The following is a 23,316-nucleotide window of genomic DNA, read 5'->3' on the forward strand; positions in this document are numbered from 1 at the left end:
CTTTCAGGTTCTGGATCAGCTTCAACAAGAATATTCTTATCCTTGCTCCTACTCATGTAAAAAAGAAGAGAACAGAAAAGAAGAGGAATCCTCTATGTCATAGTATATAGATTTCTTTATGTGAGTAGAAGAAGAAAAAAATAGAAGAAGGAGAAAATTCGAACACAGAGAGAGAAGAGAAGAGGGTTCGAATTATGAGTGGAAGAGAAATGTTAGTAAATAAATAAATAAATAGAAGGAGATGGGAGGGAGAGAATTTTTGAAAATTAACTAAAATAAAAGAAAAATATTTTTGTTTCTATTTTAAATTAAAATTAAAATTCGAAAATTAGGAGAAGAAATAAAATTAAAATTAAAATTTGAAACAATTAGTTAATTAAAAGGAATTTTCAAAAAGGGTGAGGAATTTTTGAAAATTAGAGAGAGAAAAGTAGTTAGGTAGTTTTGAAAAAGAGAAGAAATAGAAAAAAAAAAAACAAAAAGTTAATTAGTTAGTTGAAAAAGATTTGAAAATCAATTTTGAAAAGATAAGAAGTTTGAAAAGATTTTGAAATTAAAGTTTGAAAAAGATATGATTTGAAAAAGATATGTTTGAAAAATATATGATTGAAAAGATATGATTAAAAAGATATGATTGAAATTTATTTTTGAAAAAGATTTGAAAAGGAAATTAAAAAGATTTGATTTTTAAAATTAAAATTTATTACTTGACTAACAAGAAACTAAAAGATATGATTCTAGAATTTAAAGATTGAACCTTTCTTAACAAGAAAGTAACAAGCTTCAAATTTTTTAATCAAAATATTAATTGTTAGTGTAATTTTGAAAATAAAAGATAAAATTAAGAAAAAGATTTTTGAAAATCAATTTTAAAGAGTTTTCAAAAATAATAAAAAATAAAAAAAATTTGATTTTTGAAAAAGATTTTGAAAAGATAGGATTTTTGAAATTGAAATCTTGACTTGACTAACAAGAAACAACTAATTTTAAAAATTTTTGACTAAGTCAACCCAAAGATTTCAAAATTTATGAGAGAAATAAGGAAAAGATATTTTTTTATTTTTTTGAATTTAATGAGGAGAGAGAAAAACAACTAAATGATTCAAAACATAAAAATTATGAATCAAAACACATGATGTATGCAAGAACACTATGAATGTCAAGATAAACACCAAGAACACTTTGAAGATCATGATGAACATCAAGAACTTATTTTTGAAAAAATTTTCAAGAAAAGAAAAACATGCAAGACACCAAACTTAGAAATTTTTAATATTTAGACACTAAGAATTCAAAAATGCATATGAAAAACAAGAAAAGATACAAAATAAGAAAATATAAAGATCAAACAAGAAGACTTATCAAGAACAACTTGAAGATCATGAAGAACAGCATGCATGAGTTTTCGAAAATTTTTTAGAAAAATAAAAATATGCAATTGAAACCAAACTTAAAAATTGACTCTAGACTCAAATAAGAAACACAAAATATTTTTGGTTTTTATGATTTTATTAATTTTTTTGGATTTTTTTCGAAAATTATTTTTTTGAAAAACGAAAAAGAAGAAAAATTTTTCAAAGATTATTGAAAACTTTTTGAAAATAAAATAAAGGTTGAAATAAGAAGAAAATTACCTAATCTGAGCAACAAGATGAACTGTCAGTTGTCCAAACTCGAACAATCCCCGTCAACGACGCCAAAAACTTGATGCACGAAATTGTGATACACAATGGCGCCAACAACTTGGTATGCACAATTGTAATCTCACTTCTTTTTCACAACTTTGCACAACTAACCAGCAAGTGCACTGGGTCGTCCAAGTAATAAACCTTACGTGAGTAAGGGTCGATCCCACGGAGATTGTCGGCTTGAAGCAAGCTATGGTCACCTTGTAAATCTCAATCAGGCGGATTCAAATGGTTATGGAGTTTTAATGATTAAAATATAAATAAACAGAAAATAAAGATAGAGATACTTATGTAAATCATTCGTGGGAATTTCAAATAAGTGTATGGAGATGCTTTATCCCTCTTGAATCTCTGCTTTCCTACTGCCTTCATCCAATCCTTCATACTCCTTTCTATGGCAAGCTGTATGTAGGGCGTCACCGTTGTCAATGGCTACTTCCCATCCTCTCAGTGAAAAAGGTCCTCTACGGTTTCCCGCATGGCTATTCAGCTGTTGGTTCTCGATTGTGTAGGAATAGGATTTACTATCATTTTGCGTCTGTCACCACGCCCTACAGTCGCGAGTTTGAAGCTCGTCACAGTCATCCCATTCCAGATTCTACTCGAAATACCACAGACAAGGTTTAGACTTTCCGGATCTCAAGAATGCTGCCAATGGATTCTAGCTTATACCACGAAGACTCTGGTCTCACGGAATGGAAGGCTCTGTTGTCAGGAGAGGTAACCATGCGTCGTGGACCAAGAATCCAAGAGATACACACTCTAGCTTTCGCAGGTAAAACGGAAGTGTTTGTCAGGCACGCGTTCATAAGTGAGAATGGTGATGAGTGTCACGGATCATCACATTCATCAGGTTAAAGTGCGAATGAATATCTTAGAACAAGAATAAGCATGAATTGAATAGAAAATAGTAGTAATTGCATTAATACTCGAGGAACAGCAGAGCTCCACACCCTTAATCTATGGTGTGTAGAAACTCCACCGTTGAAAATACATAAGTGATAAAGGTCCAGGCATGGCCATGAGGCCAGTCCCCAATGTCTAAGATTGCATAAACTGATCAAAGATAGATACCAAGATGAAAATACAATAGTAAAAAGTCCTATTTATACTAGACTAGTTACTAGGGGTACAGAAATGAGTAAATGATGCAGAAATCCACTTCCGGGCCCACTTGGTGTGTGCTTGGGCTGAGCATTGAAGCTTTTATGTGTAGAGATCTTCCTTGGAGTTAAACACTAGTTTGTAACTTGTTTCTGGCGTTTAACTCTGCTTTGCAACTTGTTTCTGGCATTTAACGCCAGAATAGGACAGAAAGCTGGCGTTAAACGCCTGTTTGCGTCGTCTAAACTCAGGAAAAAGTATGGACTATTATATATTTCTGGAAAGCCCTAGATGTCTACTTTCCAACGCAATTAAGAGTGCGCCATTTGTACTTCTGAAGGCCCAAAAATTCTATTTCGAGTGCAGAGAGGTCAGAATCCAACAGTATCAGTAGTCCTTTGTCAGTCTCTGAATCAGATATTTGCTCAAGTCCCTCAATTTTAGCCAGAAAATACCTGTAATCACAGAAAAACACACAAATTCATAGTAAAGTCCAGAAATGTGATTTTTGCTTAAAAACTAATAAAAATATACTAAAAACTAACTAAATCATACTAAAAACTATATAAAACAATGCCAAAAAGCGTATAAATCATCCGCTCATCACCTACCTTCTTTACATTACTAGGCATATTATAAAAATTTAGGACTTAGAGGATAAAAACGGAGGCTTAGAAGTCTAAAATTCGGCTTTTAATAACTCAAAAATCAACTTTTACTGAAAACGGAGTCATGCGTGCACGTCGCCCACGCACATGCGTGGAAGGAGAAGAAGTAAAGTGACGCGTGAGCATCGCCCATGCGCATGCATGGAAAGCAGAGAGGTGGTGTGACGTGTGCACAGCAGTCACGCATACGCGTGGGTGCATTTTGTGCTCCTCGCACAAAACTGGCACAGTAGCTGCGCAACTCTCTGGATTTTCTATTGGGGCACCTGCATCAATACAGTGACGCATACACGTCGGCCAGGCGCATGCGTGAGAGAGTAAAAATCATGGGTGACGCATGCGCGTCGGCCATGCGTACGCGTCGGAGTACGTTTTACAAAAAAATTTACTAAGTTTAAAAAGCTGCAGGATTTCATTTTCAAATCCCAAACTTCCGCCACACATAACTTCTTCTACAAAATTCCTTTTTCAACCATTTTTGAACCGTTGGAAAGATCGTTGAATTAACTTTCATGAAAAATTGGTTTTGAAGAATTCCTAACTTCGAGGACCGAGTTACGAGCCGCCGAAGTTGGTCAATAATCAATTTTTACCCAAAAACAAAAATCACCAATTTTCCAATCTTCGCAAGCCAAATTCATTTCCACTCATCCAAATTACCACAACCCAACCAGATTCACATAGTTAAACTCAACCAAAACCAAACTTACCTCATCTACACAATTCAATTCAATTTCGTCACTTCCCCCTTCCAAACTCCTAATTTCTTATTATGCGACATTCCTCCCATTTATTCACACACTCAATATTCAATATCCATTCAATCTCATATGACATCACACAATACACACATCACTTACCTTCCTTACCTCTTTCCGGCATCCGGCCCGAGATTCACGGCCTCCGGCCTAAATTCATAATTTAAATGCATATTTCACAAACCAATATTCATTATCCAATTCATCAAATTCTCAACACACCAAACATATAAATTCACACAATTCTCAACTCAATCATTAATTTACATTATATATCAACTATACATATTAGTACCAACCATTCACACAATCCAAACTTAATCCTAGGGGCATCTAGCCTAGGAATTCTCATCACACCACACGGTACTTAAATGAAACTTAAACCGTACCTCTTGTAGCCAAAATAATTGAGCCTCTTCTTGGAAGTCTCCACCAACCTTAGCTCCAAACCTCACCAAAGCTCCACAAGAAATATTAATCTTTCAATTGTGCACCAAAATCACCCAATACTCTAACATAACCAATTTTCACACTAATAATCAACCTAGGGTTCATGAAATTGATAAATCACAAGGGTTAGAGGGTTTCTTACCTTAACTCACTAAATTTTATGATGAATATCATCAATGGCTCATACTAGAGTATCCCTAAACAACCAAAATCAAAAGATTTCCTCAAAACCTAAACTAAATTCGAATTTAAAGGGAAAAATGAATACTGGGTAAAGGACAGTAAAATACTCACCACAAAACTTAGATAGAATTGTAGAGGATGAGAAGAGCGACATGTGGCTGCAAACGGCTCGTCAATCGGAGTTTCGGAGAGAAACTTATAGTGATTTGAAGTTTGGGAAGCTAGGTTCCCTTTCTCTATTCTCTCTATCCACCCCTCCCTCTCATTTTTAGGGTAAATGAGCTGAAATGCTCATAACTAATATTTATATATGTTGGGTCTTAGGCCCACTTGGGCCCGATTCACATGGTTTAGTTCATTGGCCCAACTTTGGGCCAAAACTTTTAAGATTAGAGTTTTAAATCGTATTTTAAATATTTCTATCTTCCCAAATAATAAATGATCATTTCTTAACCTTATTCACTTATAATTAATTTTCTCAGCTGCAGTACCGAACAGATCTCAGCCGGTGCTGCCAGTCAAATTTCCAGTATGCATTTTTATTCAGAAAACTATGTTTTTCGACTCAGAAAAATTCACTGAATCCAAATATCATATTTAAATTATTAAATTCTGATTGCTAGATTTTCTAACCATATTTGCTCCTATTTAATTTATTATTTAATTACTCATGATTTGACCAGATTTTACATTCTACCACCCAAACAGAAATTTTCGTCCTCGAAAATTCAATATCAAATCTTCACATAAGCTCTCTCAATAATATAATTAATCAGTTGTTATGTTCATCTCACCCTTCATAAGACCTTCCCTAAAACCGAAACTTACCACCCTTCACCATTTCCCTCAAATTAACTTCAATACGATCTCAATATTTCAATTCACTGTCTTCCAACTTTATCATCCAATGTGCAATAATTTATGCTTCAAAATTTAAGCATGAATTCAATTACACCTCTAGTACTAATTCTCACTTATTTCCTCAAGTATTAAACCACAACTTAGCATGACCGACATTCATTAGATTTCTATCTATGATAGCCAAAATCAAATACCAACTTAAGCGTACTTTTAACATGTTGTTACCGATTTTTCACTTACCTCTTTCCAAACCGTCGGATCTAGCGATATCCTCCGTCGTCATAATGAACACGTGACCTGGTTGTTGGCCCTTGGTAATATTTCGGTTGAACTTCTCAGGGCAGTTCCAAAACATGTGTCCAGCCCCTCCACAACTATAGCAAAGTCCCAATCCAGCTCGACACGGAGTTCCCAGATGATAACTTCCACACCGCCTACAAGTCATCTCATTCTGAGGTTTCTTTTCATACCTCCTCCCTTGATGATTGTTGTTGTTGTTCCTTCGAGAATTGTCTTGGGCTTGCTGGGGCTGTGGATTATAATGTGCTCTCTTAAAATCTTGATCCCTTAGAGAAAAATCCCTCCCTCAGTTCTGTTGAAAAGGTCCCATATGACTTTCTTTCTTTGTAGTGGCCTTTTTCACACAATCTTCAGCAACCCTGCTCTTATTCACCAACTCTGAGAAAGTTCTGATCTCCATTGGTCCCTCTAAACTTAAGATATCGCACCGGAGCCCTCCTTCATACTTAATACACTTCCATTCCTCGGAGTATCCCGGAGCTCCCTGACATATGTGGAAAAACCTGAATAGCTCTTCAAATTTGTCTGTATACTCAGATACGGACATAGCACCCTCCTTAAGCTGCAGTTACTCAAGTTTCTTGGCCATCCTGGCGGAATTAGGAAAGTACTTTTTATAAAATTCCACCTGGAAGGCATCCCAGGTGATAGGGTCATCCTCCTACTACAGGAGACGTCGGGCTCCTTTCCACCAATGTGATGCTTCCCCAGTGAGCATATAGGTGGTAAATACAACACATTGCTCCTCAGGTACCAACTGCGCTTGCAGTACTCACTCCATAGCCTGAAACCAGGTATTAGCTTCAGTCGGATTGGTGGTTCCCTTGAACTTAGGTGGATTAACCTTTAAGAAGGTTGCCAGTGTCATCGGGCCCTGAGTTCCACTTCCGCCATTGCCATTATTATTTATCTGTTGCCCAAGAGCTTCCACAGTGGCCTGCATAGCAACATCCATGTTCTCCAATGCCGCAATAAAGTTTACAGGGTTATTCGGGTTGGTTTCTGGTTCCTGAGTACTAGTACGATCTCTCTCACGGCTTCGACTGCATCCACGAGGTGTCATCTAGTTCCTATACACACCAAACAATCGATATCAAATTGATCAGTCTCAATATCTCAAGTTAAGTGGTTCAATTTACCAAAGGTACACTCATGAACTTCATGCTAGACGTATCAGTCACCCTAACTACCACAGGCACAGACTCAGAGTATGCATTGAAGGATAAGCAATTTCATCCCTCAGGCTCACGAGGACAAACTGCTCTGATACCATAATGTAACAACCTAATATTCAAATCCTTATGCTCAAGTCATAAGTCAGTGATAATAAGGTGGTACGACTCTCAAGGGGATTATAATACATAATGTATAAGTATAATTGAAAGGAGTATTAATCGAGAATCCTGAAAAGAGTGAAAATAAAATCGCAATGTCGTATCACTCACGCATCGACAACTAAAAGATAAAGTGTGAAGTCGAAAGCGATATACAGATAAAGGTGACAATAGCCAAATTGCATAGGTTTGGATTTTCACACTAAAAATAGAATTTGTCCGTTGCAAGTATAGTCCAAACCCAATAATTGGCCATCAATCAAATGTAAATTCAAAAGATGTAACAATTCGAACACAAAATATATCGAGAGTATTTAGACTCCCAGGTCGTTTTCCCTAGGAGTTGCGATGAAATGTATATTATTGACTATGGGAAAAGGTGGTCTTGATGGCATGAGATAAGGGATGTAAATGGCAAGAAAGTAAAGGGGCATGCACGTAATTAAAAGAAAGCAAGCAAAAGTAATGAAAATGAAAATCAAATGGTAAAAGAGCTCTTGGCAAGAATTGGATAATTAGGGCTTCCTATCCTAGTTATGGACCACAAACATGGTAATTGTGTGTGGATTAATCCTAATTAGTCAACCCTACATCGAGGATAAGTCAACTAGGCATAATTAATCTCAATTCCTAAGTCCTAAGTCAACACTATTTATGGGTCACTTAGAGTTAAGGGAAACCAAATTCATTAACAACCCTCACACAATGTGGAATGGACATCCACCACTCAAGTTCACCCAAACACCCAATTATCCAACCAAGAGTGAGAAAACCTAGGCTAAAACCAACCCAATCATTTTATTAAACACTTGGAGGTATAAAAATAAAGCATGGTAAAATGACAAGAAATAATAAATTCTATAACTACCGAAAGCAAGAAAATAACAATAACAATTAAAGGAAGCAACAATTGACATGAAAACATAAAATTACATTAAATATAAATTAAAATAACAAAGAGTGCAAATACATAAAAGTAACTAAAATGAGAAAATAACAAGATAAACTAAAGAAATTAAAGATAAGAACAAGGAAAGGTAGAAGAAACTAAATGAAAACAAGAATTAAAAGTAGAAATTACAAAGAAATTAAAGCTAAGAAACCCTAATTTTAGAGAGAAGGGGGGAGCTTCTCTCTCTAGAAACTAAACTACATGATGCTAACTAACTCTAATTGCTCCCCCTTCTCACATGGAAGGAGGCCCTCTTTGATATAGCACTCAATCAGGTTCAGAAGATCCAAAACTAGGCTCTAGAGGCCCAAAAATTGTCCCCACCAATTTGCAATAAATGAGTCACGCGCTGGGACTTGTGCGTACGCACACTTGCTGATTTTCTTCTTGTACGTATGCACAGGATGATGTGCGCATGCACACATGGCTGAGTGGTTCTTGTGCGAACGCATAGTAGGTTGTGCGTATGCACACGCTAGTGTGTACTTCTCCTTTGATTTCTTCATGTTTTCTCCCAATTACATGCTTCTCCTCCACTCCCATCAAGCCATTCCTACCTATTCTACCTGAAATCACTCATCAAAACCATCAAGGTATCGAATGGGATAAAAGTGGGATAAAATTGACTAAATTAGACACAAAATAGCATGTTTTCATAATTAAGCTCAATTTAGGGAGAGAACACAAAAGTATGCTATTTGGATAAATAAATGTGGGTTTATTTGATGAAACCCACTCAAATCAATCCAAAATTTATCATAAAGTATGGATTCATCAATTCCCTCACACTTAAAGAATAGCATGTCCTCATACTAATCATAATCAAAGGAGAATGATCAAAGGGTAAGCAATTTATTCAATGCAACTACTTATATGCATGCAACTATGCTAAATGCTATATATATATATATATATATATATATATATATATATATATATACACACACACTATGATTTCCTATTGAGTTTGGCAAAAACAAACAAAAGAGTCTCAATCAATTCAAAATAGAACTTACGGCCAAGACAAGGGAATATAGCAATATAATTAATGTCCAAAGATTTGATTCAAAATTTTCAAAATTCATTTCAACAACTTGCAAGAAGATACGAGATAAGCAATGGAATCATAGAATTGAATGATTGAACCCCTCACCGGATGTGTTTACACTCTAGTCGCTCAGTGTTTAGGGCTTAATCACTCAATTCTCCTTTAATCATGCTTCTCAAAGATTTGCAAGTCAACTAACAATCAACTAATATTTGATGAATGAATGAAATTATCATGAGGACTTTTGAGGGTTGTAATGGGGCTAGCGTCAAAGTAAGATTAATATGGTTAAGTGGACTTAGTGAATAAGACCTTTGATTAGCTCAAGTGTCTCACCTAATCCTATATTAACCTATATATACATAACAAAACAATCTAACTACCCATTTATTCCCTTTTTCACACATTCACTCATGCATCTTCTTTCTAATTCAACCATATATGCATCTTTTATTTACATTCTTATTATTATTTCTTTTCTTTTCTCTTTTTTTATGCAAAGTATATACACCAAAAATTTTCTTTTATCAACAAAAAGAGATGCATATGTTTTAAGTAATGAATGCATGAGTGTTTACCCATTTTTTCAAAATTTTCTCAATGAAATCCAAAGTAAACTAACTACCAATGTTTCCACAAATTCCCCCCACACTTAATTAACACACATACACACACACATTCAAACCCAAGCTAATCAAAGATACAATTCATGGTCATAAATGGTTTTTCACTTAGGGTGAATGATGTGCTTAAAATGAGAATAAACGGGAATAAAAGGCTCAAAAAGTGGTTTACAATGGTAGATGTAAGGGTTGGCCATATGGGTTTGTGAGTTCAATATCAAGAATGGCCTCAATCATACTAAATTCAATTCAAAAACATCAAACATAGGACATATAGACTAAAGCAAATCTAAGATCATAATCATGAAAGGAGTGTATCACACAAGAACAAACTTTGTGGTTGAAAATGTGCAACCACACAATTAAAGCTAAAATCTCACTTGATATTTTGTTCAAGCTCTTTTCTACGTTCCTTAAGAATACTTCAAGCAAGTTCAAAAACAAGTTTTTAAATCTAATCAATGGAATGCCCTAAAAGGGAATTCTTAAAAATTCTCTGTTGTTTTGCCAAACTTATTTACTATGCTAGCAACATGCAAATATAACTATCCTAAAACTATAATCAAGCAAAGATATATACAAACAAACTAAGTAAAGCATAATGTAATAAAATACTAACAAATATTCACAAAAACATAGCTACTAAAAACTAAAGAATAATGCGAAGTGTTGAGAAAGAGAGAATTTACGCTTTGAAATTGCGGATCCTCCCCCACACTTAAGCGTCGCACGGTCCTCCGTGCACGAATACAATCCGGGGATGAAGAGATGTGAGGTGCCACCTTCAGCTGGTGGGCACTGGGGCTTGGGTCACCTTAGAAAACAAGAATTGAGGAAAAAATCATAGTAGTGTGGTATGATAAAAGACAGTGTGCGTATTCTAAATGCGCACGGTTTAAAACACAACATATTGGTCAGTTAAAAAGGTAACCACATAATCAACAGCAAAAGCATGTATTTCTCAACTAAGTGGCCTAGGTTGCATGAAGAAAAATAAGAGATAGGATACAAACAAACCTAGATAGCCACAACCAAAGTGAATTGAATATATAAGATATTGGCTATTGAAGTTGTGCATGTGAAAGCGCAAGATTGATAGAAAGTGGCACAATCAACAATAACCAATTCATGATAAAAGGAAAACTGCTTATTCATCATGACACATAATACAATAGTCACATGGTAAGGGTACTTGTTGCAAAAAGTGATAAGTTTGATAAGAATTAAGCTAAGTCACTCAAACAAATGCAAAGTATTAAAAAGAAACAAGTATCGGTCATGTGATGAATTTGAAATAAAAATCATGATGAACAAGTAATTTCAACTCAATTCACTTCATTCAATGTACTTACATAATTTTTCCTAGGCTGCAATCTAAACATGAATCATCAAACCCACTAGGTACTAGTATTTAAACCAAAGTATAAGTGCATTGATGAAACCTAATCTTGAATAATGTCAATAATCATCCAAGGTGCACAATTCATGATAAAGATGCCAAATAAGGATACAGTCTAATGTATATGGTGGCTACAACATATGAATCAAACTCAAAATGCATTTAGGCAATCAAATAAATACTTAATGCTTAATGCACATATTCATTAAACTAAAATTCAAGCAAGAAGCAACCCATTCCACATCAATCAAACACTTGCAATTTATTTAAAATCAACAAAAGCAAAATTAATATAATTACTAAAATGAAAATGAAATGCAAATAAAACTAAGTAAAGCAAGTAGAGAAGAGTGCAAAAGAAGAAGAAGAAGAAGAAAAAGAAGAAGAAGAAGAAGAAAAAGAAGAAGAAGAAGAGTGCAAAAAAAGAAAAAAGAAAAAGAGAAGAAGTAGAGAGAAGAGGAGAAGAGAAGTATAGAGGTGAGAAAACAGTGGCGTGCATACACACAGGTATGTGTGCGTACGCACACTAGGTGAAACAGGGGAGGTGTGCATCCGCACCAAGTATGCGAAAGCTTTGAACAGAGAGGAAGTCAAGGTGTGTGCGTACGCACCTAGGTGTGCGTACTCATAGAGGACTCTTTTTTTTTCACATGAAGCATCAAAATTGCCAGCTATTTTGCGGTCTGTGCGTACGCACACAGGTCTGTGCGCACGCACAAGGGGCAAAAAGAAGGGGATGCGGATGCACAAGGTATGCGAATGGTCCCAGCAGAAGGTGCATAAGCTGGTGTGTGCACGCACAAGTGGGTGTGCGCGCATAGAACGCGAAAATGGGAGTTGTGTGCATACGCACAGGTGTGTACGCACGTACATGCTCTGCTTTTCTAAAAAAATTTTAGTGCTCTAAGGTACCAAACATGACCTCCAAAATAATTTTTCAACCCCAAACCATATTATTCATAAAAAATACATGATCTAAACTAAGATTTAATCAAACTAAGCTTGAAATTAAGCTAAACCTAAGCTATCTATAAGAGACAAAATGCAATAAATTGAAACTATGTACAAAGAGAGGGTTAGAAAGGTGTTATCATAGTGGGGTGTCTCTCACCTAACACTTTTATTTAGAGTCCTTAAGTTGGATTTTATTGAGAAGCTCTAATGGAAAATTGTGCTTGTATTCATCATGGAGCTTCCAACAAAAAAAAAAACACAAAGCAAACAAGCAAAACATATTCACAATATTGACATATTCACAATAGCAAAAAATAAGCAAGCAACATATGCACAATCAAACAAAAATTAGGCTATTCACAATATTCACATATGTACAATAGCCAACATTAACACCATTGCAACCCCCCGGCAACAGCGCCAAATTTGATAATAGCCGAATTGCATAGGTTTGAAATTTCACACTAAAAATAGAATTTGTCCGTTGCAAGTATAGTCCAAACCCAACAATTAGCCATCAATCAAATGTAAATTCAAAAGATGTCACAATTCGAACATAAAATATACCGAGTATTTAAACTTCTGGGTCGTTTTCCCTAGGAGTTGCGATGAAATGTATATTATTGACTATGGGAAAAAGTGCTCTTGATGGCAAGAGATAAGGGATGTAAATGGAAAAAAAGTAAAGGGGCATGCACGTAATTAAAAGAAAGCAAGCAAAAGCAATAAAAATGGAAATTAAATGGTAAAAGTGTTCTTGGTAAGAATTGGGTAATTAGGGCTTCCTATCCTAGTTGTGGACCACAAACATGGTAATTGTGTGTGGATTAATCCTAATTAGTCAACCCTACATCATGGATAAGTCAACTAGGCATAATTAATCTCAATCCCTAAGTCCTAAGTCAACACTATTTATGGGTCACTTAGAGTCAAGGGAAACCAAATTAATTAACAATCCTCACATAATGTGGAATGGACATCCACTACTCAAGTTCACCCAAACACCTAATTTCCCAATCAAGAGTGAGAAAAACTAGAATAAAACCAACCCAATCATTTTATCAAACACTTGGGAGGCATAAAAGTAAAACATAGTAAAATGACAAGAAATAATAAATTCTAACTACCAAAAGCAAGAAAATAACAATAACAATTAAAGGAAGAAACAATTAACATGAAAACATAAAATTACATTAAATGTAAATTAAAATAACAAAGAGTGCAAATACATAAAGGTAACTAAAATGAGAAATTAACAAGATAAACTAAAGAAATTAAAGACAAGAACAAGGAAAGGTAGAAGAAACTAAATGAAAGCAAGAATTAAAAGTAAAAATTACAAAGAAATTAAAGCTAAGAAACCCTAATTCTAGAGAGAAGGGGGAGCTTCTCTCTCTAGAAACTAAACTACATGATGCTAACTCACCCTAATTGCTCTCCCTTCTCACATGGAAGGAGGCCCTCTTTGATATAGCACTCAATCAGCTTCAGAAGGTCCAAAACTGGGCTCTGGAGGCCCAAAAATCACCTCCAGCGATTTGCAATAAATGAGTCACGCGCAGGGACTTGTGCGTACGCATAGGATGATGTGCGCACGCACACATGGCTGAGTGGTCCTTGTGCATACGCATAGTCGGTTATGCGTACGCACACACCAGTGTGTGCTTCCCCTTTGATTTCTTCATGTTTTCTCCCAATTGCATGCTTCTCCTCCACTCCCATCAAGCCATTCCTACCTATTCTACCTGAAATCACTCATCAAAATCATCAAGGCATCGAATGGGATGAAAGTGGGATAAAATTGACTAAATTAGGCACAAAATAGCATGTTTTCACAATTAAACTCAATTTAGGGAGAAAACACAAAAGTATGCTATTTGGATGAATAAATGTGGGGTTTATATGATGAAATCCACTCAAATCAATCCAAAATTTATCGTAAAATATGGATTCATCAAAAGGCATTAAGGAGAATAAGAGAAGAACAGTATATAAATATATAACATAAGTAAATAGCCACTAGTCGCGACTCGCGATGTTTAGATGGACTAGGATGCAGTATAAAAGTAGATGACAACGGTACCTCCTAATCTCTCCCAAATAGAATATGAAAGCCTCTATAGGCAAGCTCAAAAGAGTTCAATACATAATATAAGGTTTTCAAAATAAAGGTGGAGAGATTTTAAGCAAAATATAAAGTAAGGAATATGAACCACATCTCACTTCTGAGCACCTGGAACTATATCTGAAAAACAAGAGATATATACGGAATGAGAATCCTCGACCCATGGGTTTCCAGTACGGTAAAAGTGCCAAATAAATACAATGCATTGTATTAAAAAATCACTAAGCGTCCTAAACTTCCTTTCACCAATTATTCATCCTATGTTCTTGCTAATCCATAAATAGGCAACTGTCATAAGGAAATGCTAATCTGATTCGTGTTCCTCAGGCTTCCCAACTTTCTAACTCTTCAATAATTCACAATAAGAATTATAAATGAAACCACCCCCAGCGATTCTGTCTCAACAACTATATATCATTATCTCATATCCTCACATGGAGCAAGTGAAATCACTTCACTGTGTTTACCCAGGGAGCTCAAATCATCTCATTCTCTACCTGGAGCAAGTGAAATCCCTTCACTGCGTCTATCCAGGGAGCTCATTTATCTCATTCAATAACCATCATCATTATTCAATTACATGATCAACTCATCTCATCAAGAATAGCCCTCAGCGTTAACCGACACCAGCATGAGGGACCTCTCAGTTGTACAAACACAAGCAATATAGGCAAGTAATACACAATAAGGTACAAGTAGAACAAGTAGCACATAATCAGGTAACATAGCATATATGATATAGCAATCCAAAAGAAATAGGCAAACCCAAACAATTTAAACATATGCAAATGATGTATGCATGTCCTATGCCTGATGAGTCTCATCTGTCGGTTATAAAGCCAACCCGACAAGTCCTGGTAGCTAACCATTAGAGTGTCCCTCTATTGTGCATCCCCAACTTGAGTTATTCACAATCATAATCAAAATCACACAACACCCACACTGGTGTTTATCCACAGGGGTGAGCTCATTAGGAACTTTCACAGTGTCTGGCCACACTTATGACATAGGGTCAATAGAATCTTGGATCTCAACTTGGAGCAAGTGGAGCCAACCCACTACATCTATCCAAGGAAATCCGAAACTCAGATAATTTCACAAATCTCAAATCAACGTCGACTGGGAGCAAGTGGGGGCTAACCACTACATCTACCCCAAGAGTTGCAAATCAAACTCGGAGCAAGTGAAATCAATGTCACTGCATCTACCCAGGCAAGTATATCTCACTACATCCTGGAGCAATTGGATCAATACCACTATATCTACCCAGGCAGGTGTTTAAAAGCTCAACCTGGAGCGAGTGGAATCACCACTACTGCCACTATTACCCAGGCGTCACAATCTGTGACATGGAGCAAGTGGGATAAACCACAACACTTGCTACTACCTAGGCATCCCAAACACACATTCATTTCATCTCTATAATTAAACTCATTTATCATAATCCTCCTTTCCCATATCATACCCGGAGCAAGTGGACATCGCCACTGCCTACTACTCGGGGTCACACATCACATTCAACATTTTTCATCATTATTCATTAACCACATTTAATCATTAATCATATACATATACATACTCAGCCATAATTCAATTCTTATCACAGCCATCTGGCTCATACTATACACAGCACTTCCACCATCATCCTCAGCAACTCATACAATCATACTTACTCATCATTCATCATTGATTCTCCCTTTACTTCATCCACAAGTTACCACATGTCCTAGATTCTTTTCATTACTAGGCATATTATAAAAATTTAGGAGTTAGAGGATGAAAATGGAGGTTTAGAAGTCTGAAATTCGGCTTTAAAAACTCAAAAATCAACTTTTGCTGAAAACGGGGTCACGCGTGAACATCGCCCACGCGCACGCGTGAAAGGCGAAGAAGTAAAGTGACGCGTGAGTGTCTCCCATACGCATGCATGGAAAGCAGAGAGGTAGTGTGACGCGTGTTTATCAGTCACGCGTACGCGTGGGTGCGTTTTGTACTCCTCGCACAAAATCAGCACAGAACCCGCACAACTCTCTGGATTTTCTACTAGGGCACCTGCATCAATACAGCAACGCGTACGCATCGGCCAGGCACACGCGTGAGAGATTAAAAATCGAGAGTGACGCGTGCGCGTCGGCCATGCGTGCGCTTCGGAGTACGTTTTACCAAAAATTTTACTAAGTTTAAAAAGTTGCGGGATTTCATTTTCAAATCCCAAACTTCCGCCACACATAACTTCTTCTACAAAATTCCTTTTTCAACCATTTTTGAACCGTTGGAAAGATCGTTGAATAAACTTTCATAAAAATTTAATTTTGAAGATTTCCTAACTCCAAGGACCGAGTTACGGGCCACCGAAGTTGGTCAAAAATCAATTTTTACCCAAAAATAGAAATCACCAATTTTTCCAATGTTCATAAGCCAAATTCATTTCCACTCAACCAAATGACCACAACCTAACCACATTCACATAATTACATTCAACCAAAACCAAACTTACGTCATCTACACAATTCAATTCAATTTCGTCACTTCTCCCTTCCAAATTCCTAATTTCTTATTATGCGACATTCCTCCCATTTATTCACACACTCAATATTCAATATCCATTCAATCTCATATGACATCACACAATACACACATCACTTACCTTCCTTACCTCTTTCCGACCTCCGGCCCGAGATTCACAGCCTCCGGCCCAAATTCACAATTTAAATGCATATTTCACAAACCAATATTCATTATCTAATTCATCAAATTCTCAACACACCAAACATACAAATTCACATAATTCTCAACCCAATCATTAATTTACATTACATATCAACTATAAATATTGGTACCAACCATTCACACAATCTAAACTTAATCCTAGGGGCATCTAGCCTAGGAATTATCATCACACCGTACGACACTTAAATAAAACTTAAACCGTACCTCTTATAGCCAAAATAATTGAGCCTCTTCTTGGAAATCTCCACCAACCTTAGCTCCAAGTCTCACTAAAGCTCCACAAGCAATATTAATCTTCCAATTTTGCACCAAAATCACCCAATACTTTAACATAAGCAATTTTCACACTTATAATCAACCTAGGGTTCATGAAATTGATAAATCACAAGGGTTAGAGGGTTCCTTACCTTAACCCACTGAATTTTGTGATAAATATCACCAATGGCACATCCTAGAACACCCCTAAACAACCAAAATCACAAGATTTCCTCAAAACCCAAACTAAATTCGAATTTAAAGGAAAAATAAAAAATTGGGCAAAGGATAGTGAAATAATCACCACAAAACTTAGATAGAATTGTAGAGGATGAGAAGAGCGACGCGTGGCTGCAAATGGCTCGTCAATCGGAGTTCCAGAGAGAAAGTTATAGTGATTTGAAGTTTTGGAAGCTAGGTTTCCTTTCTCTCTTCTCTCTATCCGCCCCTCCCTCTTATTTTTAGGGTAAATAAACTGAAATGCTCATAACTAATGTTTATATATGTTGGGTCTTAGGCCCACTTGGGCCCGGTTCACATGGTTTAGTCCATTGGCCCAACTTTGGGCCAAAACCTTTAAGATTAGAGTTTTAAATCGTATTTTAAATATTTCTATCTTCCCAAATTATAAATTCTCGTTTCTTAACCTTATTCACTTATAATTAATTTCCTCAGTTGTAGTAGACATATCTAAGCTGGTGCTGCTGGTCAAATTTCCAGTACGCATTTTTATTCAGAAAACTATATTTTTCGACTCAGAAAAATTTACTGAGTCCAAATATTATATTTAAATTATTAAATTCTGATTGCTAAATTTTCTAACCATATTTGCTCCTATTCAATTTATTATTTAATTACTCATGGTTTGGTCGGATTTTATAGGTTCAATACATGTAATTAGCATCTATATATACTAGTGGTTCGTTAAATGAGTTTACAACATTTTTGGCAAAATAGTCTGTGACGATCAGATTTTCTATCGATAAAGAATTCACAAATAAGTTCGCGTTGTAAGTATAGTTTCTAAACCAATGGAGAATCCTTTCGTACAAAAGTTTGGTTGTCACAAGTAACAAAACCCAATAAAATTTATAACCGAAGTATTTAAACCTCGGGTCGTCTTCTCAAGGAATTGCAGGGAGGTGTGTTTTATTATTGGTTATGGAAAATAGTATTTTTGGATTTTTGAAAGGTTTGAACAAGAGAATTAAATTACAGGAATTGATAAATCAATAGCTAAGAAAACTCTTGGCAATGTATGAAAATTAAAAGTCCTATCCTAGTTATCCTTATCAATTGTGATGAGAATTGCTTGTTGCTCCCACTTAGTCAACCTCTAACTATGAAGGTAAGTCAAGTGGATAAATCAATATGAATCCTCAAATCCTAGTCAATTCCTAAAGAAAGACTAGAGTTAGTGGAATTCAAGTCAATTAGCAACTTCCAATTATCAATCAACAAAAGATTTTGATAACTCAAGAGTCTCTAATTACTCAACCAAAGCCAAGAATATAGAAAGCTAAATAAAAATCATATATCAGAAATACCTCAAATTATATTAAATAAAGATATTAATTCTAACATGAAGTTCATATATTAAATTGGAAAAATAAATAAAAGGAACATTGAACTTGAAAATTGAGAAGTAGAAATCTTAATCCTAAAAGAAATCCTAAATCCTAAAACCTAAGAGAGAGGAGAGAACCTCTCTCTCTAGAAACAACATCTAATTCTAAAATTGTAAATATAAAAGTTGTATTCTTGTTGTATGGATGCATTCCCTCACTTTATAACCTTTAATATGTGTTTTTTGTGCCGAGAATTGGGTCAGAAACAGCCCAGAAATTGCTAGAAACGAATTCTGCCACGCTGATTTTCTGCAGAACGACGTGCCCGAGTGATTCACGCATGCGTGTCATTTTTCTGTATGGCCACTATAGTGAATTATATATCAAATCGAAGATCCGGATGTTAGCTTTCCAATGCAACTGAAACAGCATCAGTTTGACCTCTGTAGCTCAAGGTATGGCCGTTTGAGTGTGAAGAGGTCAGGGTTGATAGCTTTGCAGTTCCTTCAATTTCTTTTATTCCTTCCACTTTTGCATGCTTCCTTTCCCTCCTCTAAGCCATTCCTGCCCTGTAATATCTAAAAACACTTAACACGCATATGAAGGCATCGAATGGTAATAAGAGAGGATCAAACATAGCAAATTTAAAGCCCAAAGAAGCATATTTTTAATCATAGCACAAAATCTGAAAGGAAAAAAGTAAAACCATGCAAATAGTATGAATAAATGGGTAAAGAGTTGATAAAAACCACTCGATTGGGCATAAGATAAACTATGAAATAGTGGTTTATCAACCTCCCCATACTTAAACATTAGCATGTCTTCATGTTAAGCTCAAGAGAAGCTACAGGAGAGTGAAGAGGAATGTTAAAACTTATGAAATGCAACCTATCTATATGAATGCAACTACATGCAAAATGCTTTTATCTACTAGGTTAAAGGTAAACAAATCTTTTAAGAACAAATATGAATTGGATTTCACTAATTCAAATCAAAAAATAAGGTACAAGTAAACTTGCAAAAGAAAATAGCTCATGAAAGCATGGAACAAGGAATCGAGCATCGAACCCTCACTGGAAGTGTATACACTCTAATCGCTCAAGTGTTTGAGGTTCGATTCTCTCAATTCTCTACTAATCTTGATTTCTAAGGCTTGCTCTTCATATAACAATCAACAAAAATTTAATACACCAATACATAAATCAAGAGGTCTTTTAAGGGTTGTAATAGGGTCAAGGTCAAGGTAGGATTGTATTTGGCCAAGTGGACTAGAATCTGAATCCTTAATTAACCTAAACTTCTCACCTAACTTAAGACAATCCATGTAATCATAATATAAAGCCTAACTACCCATTAACTGTGTTTGCTACATATTTATGCATTCCAATTTTGAGTACAGTACATATGCATTGATATTATTACTTAACTTGGGGCATTTTGTCTCCTTTTTATTATTTGCTTTTTTTCTTTTTCTTTTTCTCTCTTTTTTTTATTTCTCTTTTTCTTTTCTTAATCTATTTTTTTCCTTTTTCAATGCATATGATTAAGGTATTGAATGCATAAACATGTTCTCAACATTTTTCACATTTTCACAGAAAGTCTAACATACTCAATTTCCAGACCAAATGTTTCCAAACCCACTTTCCCCATACTTAAATTATAAGCACTCTCACTAGTCTAAGCTAACCAAGGATTCAAATTAAGAACATTATTATTTTTCGCTTAGAGTTAATGATGTGCTAAAGTAAAGAATAAAAGGGGTAAAATAGGCCCAAATTGGTTTGCAAAGGATAATAAAAGGTTAAGGCCATATGGGTATGTAAGCTTAATGAAACAAGGCCTCAATCATATAAGTGCATGCATACATCAAATAATGAAAATATAGAATTAAGCAAGACAAAGATCACAATTATAGAGAGAAAAACACACATAAAAAATAAAATATTGGTTGATAAAATGCAACCAATCAAATAGGCTCAAAATCTCACTAGTTTTGTGTGTTCGAGCTCTAAAACCACGTTCCAAAATAATATTTCTTCAAACAAGTTTAACAAAAGTTTTAATTTAAATTAGTGAAATGCTATAAAATATTTTCTTGAAAAAGAAAATTATTACTTTAACCAAGTAGTGGTAAAATATGCACAAAATCAAGCAAACATGCAATCAAACATGCAAATGCAACAATGAACTAACAAAGAAAAAATAAAAATTGGTGTTGAGAAGAAAGTGACTAACCCACGGAGATTGGTATCGACCTCCCCACACTTAAAGATTGCACCGTCCTCGGTGCATGCTAAGATGTACAAGTGGACGGGTGGCTCCAACTGACGCTTTTCTCCGAGGATTGTGCAGATGGACTTGTTTGTCTCCCTATTTAGACGTCTTCCGGTTCTCTTCTCGGTGGCCATCCTGAAAGAAGAGAAAAGGGAAGAAAAGTAACCCAAAAACAAGGATAGGAAACAAATAAAATATGGTTGGGTTAATGCCAAATAATAAGGGTCTCAAGTACATGGTGTGTGTTTGGATTTCAGTTTGCAAACGGGAGTTTGCACAAAATTAATTTTGTAAAATTGATTTTGATTAAAAGTAAGTTTGGGTTAATGTGATTTATGTTTGGCAATCTTTATATCAAAATTGATTATAGTAAAATAAATATTGTTTGGATTATACTACTCAAAATCACTTTTAGATGAAAAATTATTAAAAAAGGCATTCATCTAAATAATTTTTTTATATACATGCAAAATCAGAAAACTAACAAAAATAATATAAAAAATATTTATCATATAAATAAAATAAATACAATAAAAAATAAAAATATGAAAGAGAGTATTATAAATTTTATAATGTCAAACAAAAATAAAATATTCTATAATTTTTCTAGTACTGTCAGTACTCTTTAATTTAGTATTATTTTGGACTATAGATTTTTATTATTTATGACTCTATTATTATTTATAATTAATTTTTATTTATTTGTCCTTTTTTATAGGATCATAATTTATATTATACAAAATTTTGATAATAAACTTAGTATATAATAATTACAATTACAAATATTACAAAGTCAGAATAAATAGATAAAATTAATACAAAACAAAAATAGAGTACATCAAAAAATAGAAAAAAATGATAAGAAATAATAAAAATTTCATAAAAACAACCACATATATCATATGAACAAAAAGTTACAATAAAATCAAATAAAAAAATAAAAAATTTCATACACAACATAAATACAATGCAGGAAAAGATAGAAAAAAATTATATGAACAAAAAATAATAAAAATATCATAAAAAAAGTCAATAACATTTGTCATATGAATAAAAGAGCACTACACAAATAATATAAAAATATTTATCATATAAATAAAAAATATAATAAAAAATATAAATAAAAAATACAATAAAAAATATAAAAATTAAAATATAAAAATGAGTATTAAATATAATAAAAAATTAAAATATTCAATTTGCTGGTAATTGAAACAAATCTGAACTACTTTGTTGGGGAAAAAAGTTGTAACTAAGAATTATGAAGAAGCAGGAAGAACTACAAAGAACTAATCCTTTTTATAGAAGAAAATGGAGGGTATGGTTGGTAAAAAAGAAATAAACTTTTTCCAAGGGTGATCACCAACCATGAACGTGAAACGCAGAAGCTACAAATTTTAGCTTCTCCTGAACGTGCGTTCAAAGGCAGAATCATTTCTGCGTTTAGAAAAATAAAAATTGCCAAACATAAAAGTGAAACTTTCAAGAAGCTCAAACGCACTTCTATCCTCTCCAACGTGGTTGCCAAACACACCCATGGTAGCTACAACATGCAAATGAGAAAATAATATAAGCAAACGGCATATAAGCAGTGCAAACATTGCAACAAAGAGGAAGAGTGTGGGTAATAAAAGACAGTGTAAGTTCATGTCAATGCAAAAGGAATACAGGTGTCGTAAAAGATTGACATTGACAGAAAAATAATATCACCCAAAATTGGAAAACAAGTCACTAAGCACCAAAATAATACCAAAAAAGATATAACAGTTGAATATGAACAAGTAACACCAATGGAAAAATAATAAATTTAGAAAAGAAAATATAAACATGCATAAAGTTAAAATGCAATGAATAAAAATATGCAAACAAATTAAGTAATATAGAATGAAAGATAATAAGTAAGTAAGAAAAAAGGAAGGAAAAACTAGGATTGGGGAAGAAAAGATAGGAATTCTGGCGCTGATATGGATAAACTGTGCGTCGCATGCGACACGGACGCGTGGGTCACGCGTTCACGTGAGTTGCGATATTTTCAAGTGACG

At 34.7% G+C, this 23,316-nt stretch overlaps 1 pseudogene; it reads right to left on the bottom strand.

The window, feature by feature from the left end:
• The window catches only part of LOC112717450 (organic cation/carnitine transporter 4-like), a 75,979-nt pseudogene that overhangs the window by 34,852 nt on the left and 17,811 nt on the right, over nucleotides 1–23,316 (bottom strand).

Source organism: Arachis hypogaea, chromosome 10, assembly GCF_003086295.3.
Source record: "Arachis hypogaea cultivar Tifrunner chromosome 10, arahy.Tifrunner.gnm2.J5K5, whole genome shotgun sequence".
Taxonomy (NCBI): Eukaryota; Viridiplantae; Streptophyta; class Magnoliopsida; order Fabales; family Fabaceae; genus Arachis; species Arachis hypogaea.